Consider the following 21042-nt stretch of genomic DNA (forward strand, 5'->3'; position numbering starts at 1 on the left):
AGAGAACACCTTAAAATGTGGAATACATATATAGGGAAAGCAGAGAAAAAGGACATGAGACTTTGTATTACAAAGGACAAGAATTACCTACTTATACAATTCATGATCATTCCCCAAAATAGGCTAATAAGATACACATTAATGCAGTCACATTAACTGAATTTGACTTTCCAAGGTTAAAGTCAATCTCAAATGCCTCTTTGTTGACATTCACTGAAAAAAAGAAAAGAAATTGAATCGGCAACATTCTATATCAAGTTACACTGTTGAGGAAGGATGCAACTTTAAAAAAAAACAAATCTTCAGGACAATTTAGGTAACAGAATTCTGTCCATGGTCTGAGTGGGCCAAGTTTCTTACCCCAACCCATCTTCTCCCCACATATGAAAAGAAACAAAAAGATGTGTCTGTCAATGAAGTGCGAAGAATGAAAACAGTCTGCAGGTTAAGACTAAAATGTTGGCATCTAAAACCGGAAGATGTGTAAATTCAGAAGTTGAATGGTTTTCTTTTAAAAAATGAAAATGATCAAAAACTTTTAATGCATGATCCCCAAAGTAATTTAAAGGACAGGAAAACTGACACTCCAAAATTAATCTATCTGAAAAAGAAAAATTATATACAACCTATCCATGTATCCTTATTTAATAAATTCTTAAATCTTCCTGATCTCAAGTGGTATGCTGCAAAATGTTAGAAAAATGAGACATTATACAGTATAACACATTAAAATAAACAGATTTGTAGTATGCTGTCATTTTAATTTTAATAAAATAGATAATTTCATATTACATAGAGAGCAAGTCCATCCACTCATTGTTGATAAAATTTTAGAAATATTTTCTATAAAAAGTTTAGTATTTGATTGGGAATTAGTCCATTATAACATAACTTCTACAGGTACAGAGTTCCCATCCTCACTCCCATTCTTATTAACTTTGAGAAATTTTAAAAATACAGAAAAGTACAAAAAAATATGACAAGATATCCATATACCACAATCCAGAATTAGCCAGTATCTTCATATATTTACTTGCAGTCTTCAAGAGAAATGGATGTTTTATATAAAAAGCTGAAGCCCCCTCCCCACCCTACCTCCCATACTTATTCCCTACCCCTCTCACTCTTCACAGGCTACCACTATCAAAAGTTTGGCCTGTATTTCTCCATTTCAAAAACGTTAACATACACGTATGTATTCATTACCAATATAAAGTACTAAATTTCATTAAGTTTTTATTCAAATTTACAGTGTCACTATATGTATCATCCTGCAACTTCTTTTTCCCCCTCAATGCAATTTTTTTAAGATCCTTCTGTTAATAACATGTGGATCTCATAGTTGCATTTTGCAGATGTATAGTGTCACATCATAAGAACTTCTTTTTGTTCCTGATGAACAATTAAGTTGTGTCCAATATTTGGCTACAAATCAAGCCACAGTAAATTTCCTGGTATCTCCTGAGCATACACACTCACAAGTAAAACTGCTAAATATTTTTAAATTTGTTAAGAAGGAAAGTTTCCTTACTCCAAAGGTCACAGCCACTTTAGTGCATGGCTTTTGTATCTTTCAGTCTTCAATTCCCATGAATTTTGCTTGTGTGTTCATGGTCTATTTTCTTTCCCCTTCAGAGAACAAATTACCTCCAAATAATTTTTTAAAATAGTCCCATATTTTCTCATCCAATGGGTTTCTTTAATATTGCAAATTCTATTAAATGCATAGGTCTCTTTCTGGAATCTCTTTCCCTCTGCTGAAGCAATACCAGAGTTTTATTACTTATAGATGATCATACCATCTGTTTTTTGTCTCTTCCTTTCTAACACAACTTATTACACAAGTGAAGAACTTCACATCTATATTGATGGAGTAACAGGCCTGTTTTCTGTTCCAATTTTAATGGAAATGTCTATTGTTTTAGCTTTACCTTTACCATTGACTGTGGAGTATTTTTTTATTGGCAGTCTGTTTATCATACAAATGTCTTCCTCTTCGATATGAATTTTCAGTGTCCTCAAAGTTGTTCCCTTCATTTGTGGTACACTGCCTCAGAATGACTTTATGATACATAAATTTTTGATGTGTTCCCATCTTGAAGATATTCATAGGATTTTTAATGAGTATGAATTTTCTGATGTCTAATATGGTGTGATTTCTGGCTGAAAGCTTTCCCACATTCACTGCATTGGTAAGGTTTCTTACCTGTATGTATTCTCAAATGCAGAGCTAGGGTTGAGAATTGAGAGAAAGCTTTTCCACATTCATTACATCCGTAAGGTTTCTCACCTGTATGGCTTCTTACATGTACAGTGAGAGATGAACTCTGAGAGAAGGCTTTTCCACATACGTTGCATTCATAAGGTTTATCACCTGAATGAATTCTCACATGCACAATAAGTGATGTTCGTTGAGAGAAGGCTTTTCCACATTCATTACATTCATAGGGTTTCTCGCCAGTGTGAATGTTTTGATGCTTTATGAGGTACTTCTTCTGGCCAAAAGCTGTTCCACACTCATTACATTTAAAGGGTTTCTCTCCAATATGAATTTTCTCATGCTCAGTAAGATTTGATTTCCCACTAAAGGTTTTCCCACACTCCTTACATATAAAGGGCTTCTCTCCTGTGTGAGTTCTCTGGTGTCTGATAAGGTTGGACTTCTGAATGAAAGCTTTCCCACAATCTTTGCACTCAAAAGGTTTCTCTCCAGTGTGGATTTTCTGATGGGTAAGGAGGTTTTCTTTCTGGCTGAAGGATTTTCCACAATCACTACACTCAAAAAGCTTCTCTCCAGTATGAGTATTCTGATGTTTAATGACATACTGCTTTTGGCTAAAGGCCTTCCCACATTCATTACATTCAAAAGGTTTCTCTCTATTATGAAAAAGCTCATGCTCAGTAAGATTGGATTTGTGGCTGAAGACTTTCCCACATACCTTACAGGCAAAGGGGCTTTCCCCACTATAAATTCTCTGCTGACTGAGGTGTGACATCTGAATGGAAGCTTTCCCACATTCACAAGGTTTCTCTCCAGTATGAATTTCTTGATACACGAGGATTTACTTTTGACTGAAGATATTTCCACATTTCTTACATTTAGAAGGCTTCTCTGTATGACCTCTCAAATGCAGAGGAATGGATAAGATTTGTGAGAAAATTTTATCATCTAGCTAAAGGCTTTTCAATACTCTTTAGAAGCACAAGATTTCCCTTCAGCATGACTTCTATGTTCAAAGAAATGTGATATGTGGGTAAAAGTTTTCCCACATTCAGTAAACTCATAAGGTTTTCCTCCAGTATGAATGCTCTGCTATCAGATGCTATATCACACTGTTTATACTGAAGGCATTTCACACTGCTTTACACTTATAGGGGGATATTACCATAAGAAATAAGCAGTGGTAGAGAACATCCAGCTAGTAAAATTGGAGACTCAACTACATATCTTCCCTCATAGTTAAGTCTAAACGGTTTCAACCTAAAACTTCAAAAATGTTTCTTAAAGAAATGAGGTTGAGCAAACAAATTTTTTCCAATTTTCTTATATCCACATCCTTTTTTCCTCAGTCTGTAGTTTGATGAACACAACTTGTCTCCCAAGTCTTGTTGCTTCTCTATCTGTTCATCATCTTCTCAGGCTTTTTCTAAAATGGAGTAAAGAATGATAATTTAGAGGAGTTAATATATAAAATGCTCAGAATCATAGGTGGTGCATGGTGAGCATTCATAAATATTACCTTTACGTTACCATCACTATTATTTGTGAATGTTCCCATTACCAGCAATAAAATATCAAATTGTGCTTTTTGCTGGTAGGCCATCTCCCAGAAGGAAGAAATCCGTATGAACAACGTCTCTAATTAAATTTTCAGAAGAGAACCATTAGAGGGGGCATGTGAGTAAAAGCCAAACTTGTGGGTTCACAAAGCTTAGACCACTCTTGAAAAAACATTGCCATTCCCAAATTCAGCAAAAAGCCTAACAATGAGGAACTGCCAAACAGATAAAAAGATGACCATATAAAAATGAGAAAGCTGTGGTTACTTGACTAGCTCAGTCCACATACCATAAGACTTAAAAGAGATGTTTAAGAAAGGGAAAAGATCACACAACTGGTCCCTACCAAAACCAGATTAAAATAACAAGGAACATGGCGATGGGGTTGTGGCTAATCGGCAGAGCACTTGCCTCACACGTTTGAGGTACTGGGTTCGATCCTTAGCACCACATAAAAATAAATATACAGGATAAAGGTATTGTGTCAAACTACAACTAAAAACAATTGTATTTAAAGAAAAATAACAAGGAACAATGGTACAAACTCGTAAGAAAAAGCATATGTAGGAGACATAGGACACAACAGCCATAATTTTTCAACAATGAAAGATTTTTCAATGCACAACAAAATGTTATCTGTGGGGGGCTGGGGATATAACTTGGCTGGTAGAGAGCTTGCCTGATGTACACAAGGCCCTGCGTTCAATCCCCAGCACCACAAAAAAAAAAAAAAAAGAAACAAAAAAATACGTTATTTGAGGAAGCTCATATAATATAAAGATCCTGTATAAGAGGACGACAATGTTAATCAAAAGCTGATTTTTATTACAAAATATCAAAAAAACTCAGTATGGGAGACCAACCTTACATGTGACTTGAGACATACTCCCCAGCTGGGTGCTGAGGCGCTCAGTCCCAGAAATGTGGCAGAGCTTTCCCCACCCTTCTTGGGTTCGAGTGTCAGTGTCTCGTGCATGGGTGTGTCTTGCTACAGCCCCATGGGTGAAGCTATGCTCACCTGTTCCTTTGTAATATAACCCCTTGCCCTGTTTAGGATGGAATCTTCCATGGAAGTGCCTTGTGTGTGTCCCCTTCTTACTGTGCCCTTAGCCTACACAGGTATCAGTCAACCTACTGACAGTGGACATAATAAAGATAGACTCAGCCCCCTGAAAACTGACCCCTTGCCTCATTTGAATAGCTTCTTCTCAATAAAAGGGGTCAGCGTGTACTCTCACAGCGACCCCAAAGAAAAAGGTATTTGTGTCTCTTGTGTGGTTATTTCATGCAGCCCAATTAGCCCAGTTTAACTGGAGTGACTCCTGAGCCTTTTAGTCGTGAGAACAGAAACCCAGCAAATCAGGAAATGAAGAGACACAAATATCTCATAAAAAGGCATAAAGGATAGTAGCCAAATAAAAGAAAGTATGATTGCCAGCAATTTGGGAGGCTTAGGAGAGAGAAAACTGAGGCACAATTTCAAGACCTGCCTTGGCAACTTAGGAAGACCCTCAACAACTTAGTGAAACCCTGTCTGAAAATAATAAATAAAAGGACTGAAGATATAGCTTAATGGTAGTACATCCTTGAATTTAAACTCCCGTACTACCATGGAGGCGGGGGGTGGGGAGTGGATAGTATGACATTTGGACTTGTAGTCATCCAGTCAAAACAGACAAGGACTAACCTCTTCATATCAAGTTGACTAATTCTTTGTAGAAATTTAATCAAATAAGCTGCATCCTCAAGGGCACCCAGCAAATCAATACTCTTTTTTACCCCTGGTACGGGGGGTTGAACTCCATGGCCTTGTGCATGCTAGGCAAACATCCTACCATCAAGCTATAATGAGATGACGGGCAGAGCCACTATGTTGAAACCACTAGGGTTAAACCTATATGTAATATGGCAAGACTTTCAGCACCACATTACATATAGATTTGACATTCAGCAGTGGAAGTCAAAACAATGTTGGCACTAAGGTATGCATACATACCTATGAGCAAGATATTAGAGGATCTTTCTCTGAAGAAACCAAAAGGCCCATGATAAACATTAAACTAACCCAGAAACAAAAGCACTTATGATCCCCTTTTAGTGAATCACTGGTAAATATGACTGCCATAAGTATTTCACACACATTTAAATAACCCTGCCAAAACATAAGAAAACATAAAAAAAGAAAAGAAAAAAACAGCTTGGAGGAAATACAAGCAAGACACAACAACGAAACACAAATACCAATCACAGAGAGTTACAGGAAGATATTTCACTAATGAAACAATAACAAGGTTTTGTGAGAAATAAGCATTAAGAAAAAGTTCCCTTGTGGGGCTGCGGCTGTGGCTCAGTTGTCGAGTGCTTGCCTAACAAGTGTGAGGCACTTGGTTTGATCCTCAGCACCACATAAAAATAATTAAATAGCCATGTGCAGTGGCTCATGCCTGTAATTCCAGCAGCTTGGGAGGCTGAGGCAGAAGGATTTTGAGTTCAAAGCCAGCCTCAGCAACAGTGAGGCACTTAACAACTCAGTGAGACCCTGTCTCTAAATAAAACATAAAAAAAGGACTGAAGATGTTGCTCAGTGGTTAGTACCCTGGGTTTAATACCCAGTACCAAAAAAAAAAAAAGAAAGAAAGAAATTAAGAAAGGGAGAAACAAGGATGAGGTAGACTAGGTAGAGACTGTGTTACCATTTACCAAGAACAGGATCTCCTTACTCCAAAAGAATTGCATGACCAGGGCTGGGGATGTGGCTCAAGCGGTAGCGCGCTCGCCTGGCATGCGTGCGACCCGGATTCGATCCTCAGCACCACATACCAACAAGGATGTTGTGTCCGCCGAGAACTAAAAATAAATATTAAAATTCTCTCTCTCTCCTCTCTCATTCTCTCTTAAAAAAAAAAAAAAAAGAATTGCATGACCTCCCTCTAACACTTTCAGCCATGGTTAGGTAGGTATAGGTACCTTGTTTGTCAAACATCATCACAAGTAGCAAGTAGTAAAAGCTTTAAGGTCAAATTCAGAGGGTAACCAAGGAGATAATATCTTAGTAAAAATCGTCTCCAAAAAGAAAAAATTGTTTATAAGAACTATTCAAAGAACAAAAAAAATCTCCTCAAACTTTTCTTCTTTCTTTTTTTTAATGGTGCTGGGGATTGAACCCATGGCCTTGTGCAGGTCAGGCAAGCACTCTATCAACTGAGCTATGTCCCCAGTCCAAACTTTAATTTCTTTAGGATGAAAACTCAAAATCCTTTCTTAAAGCTTTCTGAAATATAAAATATATTATAATCACCATACTGTGCAAAAGCACACCAGAGCATCTTATGCCTATAAATTTATTCAAAACTGGATTTTATACAATAGTACAAAATAAAATTTTTTTATATAGTTTCAAATCCTACATTGGCAGACAATCTCAGAAAAGGAAAAAAAAAAAAAAAAAAAAACCCTTGTCAAGCATGGTTATAGTACCAAAGAATATTCATCACTACTTGAAAAGACTATTAAAATACTTCTCCCCTTTCTAACTATATAGAAAAATGAGGGCTATGTAAAGCCTGATTTTGTGGGCATATTTCTATCAGAACATTTCACAACAGTTAATATGAGAATCCAGCCATCTTGTATTAAACCAGACAAAGATATTTACAAATATGTAAAACAATTCCCTTTCCTTACTACATTTTTTTTGTTTTGGAAAATTACTATTTATTTATTTGTTAATGTTGTGCTGAGAACCGAACTCAGCGACTCACACATGCAAGGCAAGCGCTCTTACCACTGAGCTACAACCCCAGCCCGGAAAATTACTGTTTTAATTAAGAAATGTTTAGTTACCTATAATCATTTTATTTTTTTTAAATATTTTTTTAGTTGTAGGTGCACACAATACGTTTATTTGTTCATTGTTTTTAATGTGATGCTGGGAATTGAACCCCGTGCCTCATGAGTGCTAGGCAAGCACTCTACCACTGAGCCACAACTCCAGCCCATTTTTTTAAAATAAATTAATATTTTTAAGTATCTCAATTGTATTTTTTATACTTTTTAGTTGTAGGTGGACATAATACCTTTATTTACTTATATTTATGTGGTGCTGAGGATTGAACTTACTTCCTCACATGTCCTAAGCAAGTGCTCTACCACTGAGCCCCTCAATTGTATTTTTTAAGATAAAATATCACCATATAAACCAAATATTTTAGAGGTACTCAATTTTTAAAAAATATAAGTGATTGCTAATGGGTATAGCATTTTTGTGGTGATGAAAACACTGTAGAATCAGATAGCTTTTTTTATCCTTACTATGTGCATGGCACAAGTATAGGCTCTAGAGAAACTATACTGATTAAAACTGAAAAAACTTCTGCCCTCAAGTTTACATTCCAGTGGAAAAGAAATGATTTGCTAACAAGTTACTAAATGCTATGGAAAACAGTTAAGGAAGGAGTCGAGTTTCAATCTTATGTAAGGTTATATCTGAGAAAGCAAAAAGTCCCTCAAGACCTGAAAGAGATTTATTGATTGACTGATTGATTGATTATTTTAGTGCTGGAGATTGACCCAGGGCCTTATGTATGTGAGGCAAGCTCTCTACCAACTGAGCTATATCCCCAGCCTCAAGATATGGATAGCCAGAAGAAATAAATTCTCAGCTTTCATAGGCCCTAAAGAAGATCAAGAGTGGTAAATATATAAATAGTAAGTCACAATTTTCCATATCTCGTTCTTCATATCCTTCTTAGCCTAATCTCTCCTATCTTTTAACCTTTGTAGAATCCTCCTGGAAGGAGTTCCAAGAACATACTCTTAAATGACCTAATTTTATCTTTTAAAATCCTTTCTCTCAACTACTAATAACAATCATATTCACTTTTCTAAAAGTAAGTATTTTATACAAAATACATACATACTGCCCTGCCCACCCCCACTCCACCTTACCCCCACCCCAGCGCTAAGAATCAAGCCAGGGGGCTGGGGTTGTAGCTCAGTGGTAGAGTGCTCACCTAGCATGTGCAAGGCCCTGGGTTCGATCCTCAGCACCACATAAAAATAAATAAATAAAGGCATTGTGTCCAACTATGCCTAACAAATTGTTGGGGACCGCAAAACAAGTCAAGATGGCGCCTGGCAGTTTGCCAGGAGGAGTGGTTTGTGAGGCAATGCCACAGAGCCATTAAGATGGTGGGGATTCCTTATTGGCTGACTGCTGTATCTAGATGATGCTAACTGAGTCAAACTGTGTGTAATCAGTTAGGTATATATACCGCTGTTGTTCCGTAACAAAGCAGTTCCCGCTTCAACCTTCAAGTTGCTTGTCACCTCCCGGTTATTTTGCGCAGCCGGACTGCGGCAACAAATAAATAAATAAATAAATAAAAAGAATCAAGCCAGGACCTTGACCATATCAGGCAAGTACTCCACCACTAACATACATACATCCCCAGCAGATGAAATTTTTTTTTAAATACAAATTTATATATTGCAAAGTCCTTTAACATCCTAACTATAACTTTAAAGGCTAGATAGTATCAATGGCTTTGCTCTTTTTCTTTTGGCACATCTGACAGTATACATTTTAAAAATACTAAGGGAAATATCAGGGGAAAATGATGGTGAGGGGTAACCATTTAAAAAGGCAACAACCAAATCTCCTAACTAACCCTGAAATTTAAAAAAAAACAAAAAAACCCAAAAAACCTATAAAAGATATTTTGGAGACAACTGAGAAACTTGAACTAGATAATCTATAATATCAGAGCATTATGGTTAGTCTTTTAAGGTGTGGCAATGGTATTTTGGTTATATGGGGGATTTCATTATTTTTAGAAAAGATATAGTTAATTTTTTAGGAGTGAAATGTCAGGACATTTTGGTACACAAAACAGATATAGACACACATAAAAACAACAAAACATTAATTATTCAATGCATGGTGGGTATATAAGATTACTGCAATACTCTTAAAAACTGTCCATTTAAAAAAATAATAATTAATTAAGAAGTACTCTTCCACAACAATAATTCATAGATTAAGAGCACCACATGTGTACTCAAAACTGCCAACAGGAAAAATAAAACACAAGCATTCTCTTCAACAGTTTATAATAAAGACTGTAGATATCCAAATATAAATAAAATTTACTGAAGACTTTTAAATTTCTCTAGAAAACACCAAATAGGATGGACAATCAATGGGCTGATCAAAAAAAGATGAAATTAGTAGGAACATTTTAATGACAACTTAATTCAAGTTTAGGGATGGTACAGCGCTGGCCAGCACGTGTGATCCTCAACACCACATAAAATAAATGAATAAAATAAAGGTACCATGTCCATTTGTAACTAAAAGCATATTTTTTTAAAGTTTAAATTTTTATTTGGGGGAAGGGTGTAACTTAGGGATTTAATTCAGGGGCATTCCACCACTGACATCCCCAGCCCTATTTTGTATTTTATTTAGAGACAGGGTCTCATTGAGTTGCTTAGCGCCTCACCATTGCTGAGGCTGGCTTTGAACTCACAATCCTCCTGTCTCAGCCTTCTGAGCTGCTGGGATTATAGTGTGCGCCACAAAAAAGTTTAAATGATAAGCAGTACCTGCATAAGTAGAAAATTTCATAATCAAAGGTCAAGATTCAAAGAATTTTACAGAGAAAGAAATGTTCATATTCATAATCATATGGTCTATGTTCTCTTGAGTACAGTGAAGTATACCTTTTTAAAGACCTCAATGATCATAAGAAATAATCCAGACATAATATGAAACTGGTCTAAGATGATCTCTGGATCTCAAAATAATGGAATAAAATTTTTAATTTGGGTTGAGTACTAATCTTCCCTTATCCTCAGGGAATACATTTCCAGACTTCCAGTGCATGCCTGAAGCCACGAATAGAACCAAAATCTATAATATGTTGTGTTTTTCCTTTAATTTACAAAATTATTCACAGTGAGTAACAACAAAAATAGAAAAATTATAACAATATACTATATTCAAAGTTCTGTAAATATAAACTCTCCCTCTCATTCTCTACTGTCACAGGCTGAACTGTGTATACAGCATGGATACACTGAATAAACAGAGGTTCACATTCCACGACAACGTGAGACTTCACCCAATTACTTAGAATGGCAATTTTCTTAAGAACTGCTTATTTCTGGAATTTTTCATTAACATTTTCAGAACACTATGGGTATCTGAAATCATGGTAAATAAAAATTAAGGATTTCACTGATACTATGAGAATAAAATCTGATACTTGTCTATCCAATTAACAGGTAAGATGATGGCAGGCAAGACAAAAAGCTGTAAGTATCCAAAAATAATTTGTAAAGGGTCGGAAGAAAGGAACAAACCAGGATTCTGGAAGCCACCTCCATAAGAGGATGATTTATGATAAAGAAAGACAAAAGTAGGGGCTGGGGTTGTGACTCAGCGGTAAAGCGCTCGCCTACATGTGCGAAGCCCTGGGTTCGATCCTCAGCACCACATAAAAATAAAGGTATTCTGTCCAACTATAACTAAAAAATAAATATTTTTTAAAAAAGGAAAAAATGAGACATCTGTGATAAGCAACATCACAGGTACCAAAGCACCAATCAAATAGAAGTAATAGCATTCCAAGAAGGGTGACTCCAAAATAATAAACAGACTACTTTGATCACTGACATTTTCTTAGTACCTCATACCTATTAGTAACTAATACCTATTAATCAATACTTGTTAAATACATAAATTTATCATGTTGGTAGAAATGTACATTGGTTACTTCTCTTTTGAGCACAATGTGCATATTTCAATCAAACCTAACTTTTACTAAATTTTTACTTTTACTACATTTTACTTACATTTTTTACTTACTCTTTAGTAAGAGATGCAGTTTTGTCTGCATATCTCTGCAAATCAATATAAATAAGCATACATTCTGGTATCTTCAATAGCATAAGTCTGAAAATAGCCTACACAGCCATTAATAAGAGACAGGTTAAATACATTATGTATTGATGAAGAATTCTAAGGAAAAAAATACTACACACAATAAAATATGTAACACCACTTATATGAAAAGGAAAAATGAGAGCTTATGTATATGTTTGTGGCAGAGATATATAACATATGCTGGTTTTTCATAGACTCCCTCAAAGAGGAATATGTGTGTCTCTTTGAAAAGAAACACCGCAGGACTAAGAGTCAGAGAAGCAAGAGGGAATTTTGTGGGGTTTTTTTTTTTTTTTTTGCTATGTACCTTGATGTTCGAAAATGTTTACACCTATGTCAAAAGACAACAGAAAAAAGCCCAAATGATTTAATCACAGTTTTACTGGCCCTGAAAGTATTCATCAATAAAGATGGGAGGGGGATTTTCACAAAGCAAATACTCAGATACCCACATGCGTGCGCGCACACGTACAAACACACACACACAGTAGTAGACAGGCACCAATAATTTCTAAGTTGGCAACATATGAAAGAGGTATATGGAAATGAAGAGAGAAAAGTGGAGAAGTGTACTGATCTATGACAAGGGAGATGCTTAAAAGACAACATGAAGTAAGACTACAGATATAAAATATAATTCTGAAGCACTTAATCACTGAAAGAATGAGACAAGGAATAAAAAGGAACATGAACACTAGATGATATGCAAAGACATATGACCTATAAAGGACACACATACAGAGTTATGAAACTGGATATGACACTGAAGGAAAACAACCAAAACAGAGGCAGTAAAAATGAAGTATTAAGTGTTGACAACAGAACAAAGATGAGAGAGAAGGGTATGTGGCCCTGAGGCAGGAGGATCATGAGTTCAAAGCCAGCCTCAGCAACAGGAAGGCACTAAGCAACTCAGCTGAGACCCTGTCTCTAAATATAAAAAAAAAAAAAAAAAAAAAAAAAAAAAAGCTAGGGATGTGGCTCAGTGGTTGAGTGCCCCTGAATTCAAAACCCAGTACCCACCCCCCAACAACAACAACAAAAAAACACTTATGACTGAAACATCCCTCAGGAACCTACAGAATAAGAAAATGTCTTCAAAAGCACTTCAGCCTGTCATTCCCTCACCTGACAAGACTTCTTTTCCACTTTTTCCCCACCATCCAGTGGATCTTCTTGCTTCAGTGGAGGATCATATAGTTTGGTCTCTTTATCACCTGCTTTCAAGGGAAATCACAGGATTAGAATGTTAATGATGAGGCCAAAGCACCATCCTAGAACTCAGGAGAAGCCCTGGGGATTCAGGGTCTATAGCCTTCTGAAGGATGAGGAAAATGTAGTTTGCAGAGATACACAAGGAAGCAGCCCTGTGAAACAGAACAAAGTAATGACTTTTTGCCTTGGTCGACTAGAGAACACAAGTATGTGCATAGGAAATAAACATTTTGAATCCTAATCTCAAAGCCATACTAAGTCATTTGAAGTCTCCACACATACAGAAAGGAAGAATTAGCTTTCAGAATTTTAGTCACATAGAAAAACTGTTCATTTATTCGCATGACTAACTGCTATTGTTCTCTAGCACCACATTCCAACCCAGGCTCCTGAATAGATTTTCACTATGGCCCTTATTCCTGCATGAATTCAATACTCATTATCTTTGTCTACTGAAACTAAGCCACATGAATACAATGTGTAAGCAGTTGTTCTAATAGTATTCAGGAATCAAAAGTCAATAGTTTTCCTGGAGTTTTAATATTTACTTCTTCATACTGTATCAGAAATGTCCTACAAATGTTTATCCATTTGTTCAAAAAACATTTTTTTCCTTTTACTTTCTTGGTATCAGGGATTGAACCCAGGGTGCTTAACCACTGTATCACATCCCCAGCCCCCCCACCTTTTTTTAAAAAGAGTGAGAGAGAATTTTTTAATATTTATTTTTTACTTCTCGGCGGAAACAATATCTTTGTTTGTATGTGGTGCTGAGGATCGAACCCAGGCCGCATGCATGCCAGGCGAGCGCGCTACTGCTTGAGCCACATCCCCAGCCCCCTTTTTGTTTTTTAAACTCTAGATGGATTATATATAAAATCCATATAAACTACAGCACTATAAAGAATCTGAAAACAGGGCTTGGATTGTGGCTCAGTGGTAGAGCGCTTGCCTAGCACGTGTGAGGCCCTGGGTTCACACCATATAAAAATAAAATACAGACATTGTGTCCAACTACAACTAAAAAAAGAAAGAAAAAGAAAATCTGAAAACAGGTGAAACTTAGAATGGGAAAAGATGACTATGATTAGTAATGAAAAGGCAGATAAATCTACAAAAACTTCCTGATTTTGCATAGTTTAAAAATGAAAATCTCTGTGAACAAATGAAAAAACATACAAAAAAACTTATCAAAACACAAAATGAAAAACTTAGGTGGAAAAACCTTCAAACTTATTTCACATAGGGCTACTTTATGTGTACACAGTTTCTAGAAGACATTCCTTAAAAAAGTTGGGGAGGGGCTGGGATTGTGGCTCAGTGGTAGAGCACTCGCCTAGCCATGTGCAAGGCCCTGGGTTCCATCCTCAGCACCACATAAAAGTAAATAAATAAAATAAAGGTATTGTGTCAACTTACACCTAAAGAAAAATATTTTTTTTAAAAAATTGGGGGAAAGGGTACGAACAGACAATTATGAAAAGATACCCAACACCTCACTTGTAATAAAGCAATATAAATTAAATCTCATTTATGTCTTTGGCAAAATATCAAATATTCAACACTAAAGTCTGACGCTGAGGTTCCAGGGGGAAAGACGCTAATGCACACTGTTGGTGGGGATATAAATACTTACCACTGGGCAACTCCTCTTGAAGAAATCAAGAGAGAGTCCTGCCTAAATACAAAATGACACATATTACTCATTACTTCATTGTTAGTAAGAGCAAAAGATCAGAAAGCCAAATGTTCAACAGGGGATTAACTGAATCAACTGTTACAACCACACACTATGATACCTTACTCACACCATAGTTAAGGGGAAGGAGATAATAAGAAAGAACATCTTGCCCCAGATGGTGGCCCACACCAGTAATTTCAGCTACTGGAAGGCTGAGGCAAGAGAACTGCAAGTTTGAGACCATCCCGGGCAACTTAGGGAGACACCTGTCCCAAAATTAAAAAATAAAATAAAAAGGGGGTAGGAATATAACTCAGTGGTAGAGTACCCGTCTTCAATCTCCAGTACTAGGGGGGTTGGGAAGGGGGATGGACATCTTCAGGGTATAATTGTTTTTTATTTTTAGTTGTAGATGGACACAATACATTTATTTATTTATTTATTTATGTATGTATGTATGTATGTATGTATGTGGTGCTGAGAATTGAACCCAGTGCCTCACATGTGCAGGCAAGTACTCTACCACCAAGCCACAACCTAGCCCCAGAACTTTTAAGTGGAAAAAGTGAGGTATAAAGAGGTGACGATGGTATGCTACCCTATATGTAAAGAGAGTGGGGAATCGGAGAGAGGAATAAATGTGACCAAACAACAACAAAAAATCCACTTGAAGGGTAAACAAGAAACAAACAACAAAAAAGTCAATAAACTGTACTTACATGAGACAAAGAAGAATGTGATTAGAAGAGCAGAATATTTCTGTGAGATATTTTTGCTGAATCACAGAAATGTATTATTTTTTAAGTAATCAAATTCTTTTAAAAAGCAGTCTCAACTTGAAAACAAATGGAAACAAATGAAGTTAACTGTATATTAATTTAGTTATATAACTCCTCAAAGAAAGAATTGATTTCAAATGGCTTTAGAACAAAGAAGTTTTGAACTATATATCTCTAAGAGATACACTGAAAGAACCAAAAAAAAAAAAAGCCATAATAATTCAGTATGTTTATGGTTTACTACTGTCAATACTGTTATTTTGAAATCATTCTCTTCATTCTTCAGTAGTAGGTACTTATAACCTGCTTCAAATTTTAAATTTCAAAATACAATTAGGATCTAAGATAACAGAAAAAAATACTATGCCATTTAAGCTTAATTAGAAATATTAATATGGACTCATGATTTAAAATGGCCTTGAGAGGCTGGGGATGCAACTTAGTGATAGAGCAACTGCTAAGCAAGCCCTGGCTTCCATCTCCAGCACCAAAAACAAACAAATAACAACCTTGAAACAACATTGCCCTAGATCTTAAGGTTCTTATGCCATTCTCTAGAACTCCTTGGAGAAAGTGGTCAATTCCAGTCCAGGATAGAATATAAACAAGGTAAACCTAGATTTCAATTACTTAAAAAGTTTTCAAGGATAAATGATGTCAATTCAAAATAAGACTAAAGCAGCAGCCACTGATTTCAACTGTGGTGACACAAGCATAAAACATCCCCCCCATACAAACCACTGGTGCTATTAGAACACACTAAATCTATACAATTTGAACCCATTAAGTCCTAGATTTCAATTCTGTAAATATTTTTTTAAAAACTGATCAGGTGCACTAGAATAGTTTGAAAATCATAACCTAGAGTTTATTTTTAAAGATACACTATAATCCTAGTGTCTGGGTCTGAGGCAGAAGGATCACAAGTTCAAGGACAGACTCAGCAATTTAGCGAGACACTGTCTCAAAGTAAAAAATAAAGATAAAAAGGCCTAAAAATCTCAGTAGTAAAGCACTCCAGAACCCAACCAAAAAAAAAAGGGCAGTAAAAGATATATCCTGGACTGTAAAGTCAAAAAATGCCATACACATCATTAAATACCTTAAATTTTTTAAAAACATATTTTCTATACATATATGAAATGCTCTAATCACTCATCTACTTCTTTTCTCAAAAGAACTCTAAAAACATAACATTTATTTCAAAGTGACCATAGGTGGTATAACTGTTACCCAATTGAAGTTTTTTTATATAAGTATCCTATATATAGAATGATAGGATATAATGGGTTAAAATCATGTTTAGGGCAGGTATAGCCACTGGTAGAGTACTACCTAGAATGTGTGAGGTCCTAGGTTCAATATCCAGCTCTGCAAATAATAATACTGCTTAAAAAAGAAAAACCCAGGAAAAATTTGAGGTAACAATCAAATAAGACTAGAAAAAAAATACTGTAAAATCACTTTACAAGCTCTACAGAAATTACTGACTCAGCCAAGGATCACTTACTGTTGCTAAAATCATCAGTTAAATGATTTATCAAAGTAAAACCACAGACAGACATCTGATCATAAAGGGAAAAGTATAGTCAACAATGGTGGACCAGCCACAATAGTACACCTCTCCTGATACAATGCTACATGAAGTATTCAAGATCAACTCCTGGGCTGGGGATGTGGCTCAAGCGGTAGTGCGCTCGCCTGGCATGCGTGCGGCCCGGGTTCGATCCTCAGCACCACATACCAACAAAGATGTTGTGTCTGCCGAGAACTAAAAAATAAATATTAAAAATTCTCTCTCTCTCTCTCTCCTCTCTCACTCTCTTAAAAAAAAAAAAAAAAAAAAAAAAAAAAAAAAAAAAGATCAACTCCTAGCAGGGTGCAGCGCATGCCTGTCATCCAGTGGTCTGGGAAAATGAGAAGGAGGATTGAAAGTTCAACACTAGACTCAGCAATGACAGGAGGCACTTAGCAACTCAGCAAGACCCTGTCTTTAAAAACAAAATAGGGCTGGGGAAGTGGCTCAGTGGTTGAGTGCCCCCGAGTTCAATCACGAGAGGGAGGGAGGGAAGAAGGGAAAGAGAGAAAGAGGAAGGAAGAAAGGAAGGAAGGAAGGGAGGAAGGAGGGAGGGAGGGAGGGGAAGGAAAGGAAAGGGAAAGAAAAAGGGAAAAGAAAAAGGAAGAAGGAAAGGAAAGGAAGAAGAAAGAAAGAGAAAGAAACAAAGAAAGGGAGGGAGGGAAAAGAAAAGATCAGCTCCTGTGTATTATGGCCAAAAATGAACCACCATTAGAACTTTCTAAAAATACCAGAAATTCAGGATTACAAACATGAAGGTAACACTTAGTGATCAAAGAAGTTTCATGAAGGAGGTAGATGAACTTCTAAAGATGAGCACTTGAACACAATTCTCATTTTTTCATTCCAACTAAGAGGAAATGCCCCAAAACAACAACAAAAAAAGGTAAACATTCTAAGATACAGAAGTTAGAAAATTGCATTTATATATCCCATTCTTTCAGAAATTTCTACCATAAACAGTGCAAATGACAAAGTTCCTATATTTTCCTGCAGACAACAAATAATAATAGCACTAGTGCTAGAAATGTAACTCAGTGGCAGAGTGCATGCCTTGTATGGGCAAAACCATAGTTTATGTAACCCCCATAACCACATATGCGCGCGCGCGCGCACACACACACACACACAAAAATCAGTAAATACTATTATTAAATTAAATCTGTTCTTAGAATTTTATATATATATATCAGCTTTTTGACTTGCAAAACCACTGTGAATCAGATTCTTCTGTCTCTATATTACCAGGTAAGAAACTGAGTCTTCCACTATTGTCATGTATGTAAGAAATCAATAAAAATTTTTAAAAAAGTAAATATTTAAAAAAAGAAACTGAATCGTAAGGTCTAAGTACCTGCCAAAGTCACTGAGGTACAAAGTGGCAGAGGGAAGAGTTAACACAGGAAATCTGATGTCCTTTTTAAATTTTTTTAGTTGTAGATGAACACAATATCTCTATTTTTATAAAAATTTTTTAGTTGTAGATGGACAAAATATCTTTATTTTGCTTATTTATTTTTATGTGGTGCTAAGGATCAAACCCAGGGCCTCACGCTTGTGAGCCAAGTATTCTACCACTTATATCTGCACAACCCCAACCCTTTCTAGTTTTTCTTATGTGGTGCTGGGGATCAAACTCAGTGCCTTATGCATGCCAGGTAAGTGCTCTACCACTGAGCCACAACCCCAGCCCTCTGATGTCCTTCTTTAAAAAGCCCTTAGAATGTATTCTACATTACACAGTTTTATAAAAGAAGCAAAGAGGTACTGTTGCCTTCGCATTATTTATTACAGTACCCCTACACACAACACAAATAGAGCTTCTTAGGTTTGTTTTTATTTTTGTTTTTTTTGGTATTGGGAATTGAACCCAGGGGAGCTTTACCACTGAGCTCCATCCCATCCATTCTATTTTTTATTTTTGAGATGGTCTCACTAAAATGCTGAGTCCAAATTGGTGAGGCTGGCCTTGAACTTGCAATCCTACTGCCTCAACATCCCAAATCACTGGGATGACAGGCATGTTAACACCACGCCCAGCTCTTTTTTAAAAATGGAAATTCAAAGATACCCTGTATTTTTACTGCAAATAAAGCACACTCTACATTCTATACTTTTTCACTTAACTAATTTTGTAATTTCAGTGTAAATATAGAGAAAGCTTCCTCCCCATTGTTTTGTACAGCTGTATGTTTTGTTGTATAATCTCCTACCTGGTAGTAGTTATTGTAAACATTGCCAAACGGCCCTTCATAGGCTGTACTCATGCCAATACCATTTTAATTTCTGAATGTTTCTTTCTTCCTCACCCCCACTTTTTTTTTTTTTAAATTGGTATTATTTTCCCTTTTTTGATGTCCTGGGGCTGGAACCCAGGGATTCAGGCAAGTGCTCTGCCACTGAGCCAAAAAACCAGCCTTGAAACTGTTTAAAGTGCTAGGGCTGAATCCCACCTCCCACACCTTCAGATTTTCAGTGGCCTATTGTTGCTTGTCTGTTTTTCCAAATGAAGTATAAAATCAGCTTAACGCAGTTGAACAAGCCTGTCAATACTTTCGTTAGTATTACCGGACATTAATAAACTTACTGTGTGGTGCTGGGGACTGAATGCAGAGGGCTTTGCACATGCTAGGCATACACTCTACCACGGGGCTAAGTCCCTAGGCCTCCACACTACTTTAGGTAACGTGGTATTTCTATTTTGTTCACATCTTACATAACACCCCTTAGTAGCATTTTAAAGTTATTTTCTAATAATTTGAACATTTCTTATATTTTTTAGTGTTTTAATTTGTTGCTATTGTAAAATAGTCATTTTCTTCAATTATATCTCTATTCATTTGGAAATCTTAATTTGGTACCAAATTATTAACTCGTATCATATAAAGTTACACGAAAGACGATTGCGGATAAAGTCTATTAAAAACATCTTAAGGAATGAGATCTAGTCCCCTAAGAACGCTAGCGCTAGCCTAGCGTGAACAGACCCTGGGTTTCATCACCAGCACCGCAAAAAGTAATAATAATAATTACCAGCCAGAAGTTGTTTTTCTTCATTATGGCACAAAATTTATACATCGTACGAGCATCTCAACTACTGAGTTTTCTTCAAAGAGGATAACTGTACTTTATCTACAACCTCTGACTTCCTATTGCTGAGCTTTTTGCCCACTTCTACCCAAAGTGAAACGATAGTCTAGGAATTTGCCTAGCAGCCCCATTATGATACCCTAAAGATGAGGAAATTTGGAAGTCTGAAGCCAGAACCCCGTAACAACGATAAAAAATTATTTTGAAATATTGCTTTAAAAATATTTAGTAAGCCAGGGTACGTTCCAATCGAAAATAAATGTTTTATATAAAAATCGTTTTAAAATTATTCACTAACACCCCCCCCCAAACTTCAAGTAAAATAGGTGTTCCAGGAAGATGGCAACGTTATCGTCATCAGCACTTTCGACACGGGAAGTTCGGCTTAGACGTTACACCTCAATGCTGGTCTCCACATGTACTCCTCAGGCGCAATCACACACAATTCCGCACCAGTTCCACATTCACTCAACGATTCCAAACAACGGGACAAACTTTGCGGTCAAACTCAGGGTCACACACGCTCGAACGCTCCTCAGAGGGCCCCACCTCCGCTCACACGTAGGCCAGAAGCTCTTAAACCCACTCCCCAATCCCGCGCCGGGGCCCTAACGATTGGGAATCCTACCCTTCAACCTCCCCAGCCCGACCGACCCAAAACGCCCAGATCCCACCTCCTACTTACACGCCACGTGGACCAAGAGACCGTCCTGACCCGCGGACAAAGACCAAAATGTCCACTCAGTGGCCCGCGCCTGCGCACTCCGAAAGAGAGCGAGCACTCCCAGAAGTCTTCGCGACTCCGCCCGGAGTATGCGCGAACCAGGCCCAGGCTGTGTGATTACCTTGTATTACCAGCAACGCCGCTTTTCCGGCCTTGGACTACATTTCCCTTAAGGCATTGCTGGTCGATTCTCTATCTTTCTGTCCCCACCCCCCACACAACCTTGACAACGTCCTCCTGTGAATTTGG

General features: G+C 36.8%; 1 long non-coding RNA gene across 2 annotated transcripts; it reads right to left on the reverse strand.

Annotated features, from left to right (window-relative positions):
- Window positions 1–434: 434 nt before the first annotated feature.
- On the reverse strand, window positions 435–20888 carry LOC308637135. Of its 2 annotated transcripts, XR_014019552.1 has the most exons (4): window positions 20755–20849; window positions 14580–14621; window positions 12857–12948; window positions 435–3647 (listed from the first exon to the last, which is right to left on the reverse strand). It is a non-coding gene; the product is annotated as an uncharacterized lncRNA (long non-coding RNA). The 2 variants fall into 2 exon arrangements; XR_014019553.1 differs by lacking the exon at window positions 14580–14621 and having other exon boundaries at window positions 436–3647; window positions 20755–20888.
- Window positions 20889–21042: the final 154 nt, after the last annotated feature.

Source organism: Spermophilus citellus, assembly GCF_964194105.1.
Source record: "Spermophilus citellus genome assembly, chromosome: 18".
In the NCBI taxonomy this organism is placed as follows: Eukaryota; Metazoa; Chordata; class Mammalia; order Rodentia; family Sciuridae; genus Spermophilus; species Spermophilus citellus.